We start from the raw sequence: 2,453 nt of genomic DNA, 5'->3' as shown, positions 1-2,453 counted from the left end.
TTCGCGTTTCATCTGAAGAAAAATGCTGCTGAAGCCACTGAAATGATTTGTGCTGCATATGGAGAGAACGCTGTAAGTCATGCAACATGCAAAAGGTGGTATCAAAAGTTTCGCCAAGGAGATTTCAGTCTTAAAGATGAATCGCGTGCTGGACGCCCTGAAAAGATTGAAACGGACGAATTGCAAGCACTGCTGGATATAAACTCTGCGCAAACTGAAAAGGAGCTTATTTATAACGGAGAATATTTCGCTGATTAATATTTTTTCGTTTGTTTTTAAATAAAGATTGAATTTTACAAAAAAAAGCTCAGAACTTTTTTGTACACCTAATATTATATTTCTGAGTTTGAATTATCAAACCGAGCTTGAGTTACTTCGTATCAAAGCGTTCACATTAACATATAAATTTACAATTAGTAAACAAAATTTGAGCTAAATTGAATAATCTTCCAGAGTTAAATAGTTTTCTATTCTTATAGTTAAATTAACGAGATATTGTGTAAAAGCAGTGGCGACATTTAGGAATAATTAAAAATAACTCAAACTGGGTGTAACGTGACATTATAAATGTAACAATACATGCACAATATATTTAATAATATAAGAAGGCATTCTGAATTAAGTTTATCCTAATCTGTTCTAACTTATCCATTTTAAGACAACGGATGTATGAATTGCTACAAATATGTATATTTTTATTAAATTAATGCATATATGCATTTATAGATATATAATATATTAATAAAATTATCACACATCCGTTACTTCAATAAAAATATTAATTCGTCACTCACCAACCCGATGCGCAACAGCGGAATTATATCTGCAACGTCGCTACGATGATTCTGTAACAAAAAAGTATAAAATTCAAATTATAACAAGCCAGGAAGAACACAAACAATATTTAAAAAAAACGCAAAATTCTCTTAAAATAATCATATAATTTTCAAAATATATAATTTTTATAAGCATCAAATTTTTTAATTTATCATTGAGTTAGATATTTATAAAATAATTATACAAATTTAAAAACAGATCTTAAAAATTCGTATATATGAAATTTCAAAATAATTTTTAAATAATTCGTTTTCTAATTATTATTTTTAAATCACTTTCAAATAAAACGACTCAAGAATAAATAGAAGAAAGATATTGATTTTACATAAGCAAAAAATATTTACCGCAAGGTTGCTCCACCGGTGCCCGATGCCTCTCCCAGACCTCCTCCTCCTCTCAGAATCGGGTTGACATCCTCTCGCACAGGACACAGGACTCGCGTAAAACACTCGCGAACCCTTATAATTATACTATAAATGCGCGCGGACTATAACTTCAGTCCGATAACTTGAACGGCACTCCCAAAGCAAACGCGCGACACGACGATCCGAAAATTTTCGAATCTATTTGAATAATATATCTAGATAAATTTTTAGATATTGAGTAAAATCGTTCTCTTCGTGTAAAAATCTAACGACAGGGAAGCTAACGTACCCTCGTCCGCGATTTAATTGAAAGTGAACAAACCACAGCCGGTTGGCCTCGTGCCACCCCATACCACCCCGTGCCATTCTTTCCCCCTCCCCAAGGTCGCGTGCCAACCTTCTATCAAAATATTAACGCATGTTACGAATAAGTAAAATAATATATTCTTAAATTCTTTACATTTTTAATATTCTCCGATTAATAGGCTCTGTTGTACGGTTTTTGCTTTATTTTCTTAAATTTCATTACACACATATATAACTCATGAATATCTTACGTATTTTAATTGTGTTACAATTAGTGATTGTTAGTTTGTAATAACTTCATATTACACAAAATCCGCGCAGTTTTTAACACAACATTTTTAACCAAAGAAAGATTGATGCCTTGTGACTTTTTGTAACTTTTGAATATCATTAATCTTTATTTAATTGTAAATCATCAGAGAGTGAGCAGTAAAAATAATGTTGGAATGTCAGAAACACTTCACATGAGCAATTTTCTAAAAAAAAAAAGAACCACACTATAAGTAAAAACTACTCTTTTGCCTTTTGTCAGCGTATTATAGTTGATAAGAAATATTTAAAATTATAAAATAAATGTCAAATATATGTTCTTCAATGTATCACGGTACAATTTCTCTCTCATTAAATAACACGCGTCACTAAATTTAAACTGCAGCTAAGTTTCCGAGAAAATCGATATGAGAAATTATTTCATAAGTTCCGTGATGAAATATTAATTGGATTTTATTTTGTTTCATGTAGTATAAAGTCTTACTTTATATCTTTTATTTTAAATAAGTTTTTTTAGTCAGGGGTTGGTCGTATTTAAAATATATTTTAAATAAAAGAATAAAGTATTCATTATTTTAATCGTACTATCTGGTATATCAATAAATTTAAATTCATACGTCGTACGCTTTCGATTCGAAAATTGAGAGTGATATATTTACAAAGCCCTCGACGTGC

This window comes from Trachymyrmex septentrionalis, unplaced genomic scaffold, assembly GCF_001594115.1.
Source record: "Trachymyrmex septentrionalis isolate Tsep2-gDNA-1 unplaced genomic scaffold, Tsep1.0 scaffold13, whole genome shotgun sequence".
NCBI classification, from domain to species: domain Eukaryota; kingdom Metazoa; phylum Arthropoda; class Insecta; order Hymenoptera; family Formicidae; genus Trachymyrmex; species Trachymyrmex septentrionalis.
This window is presented reverse-complemented; position numbering follows the sequence as displayed.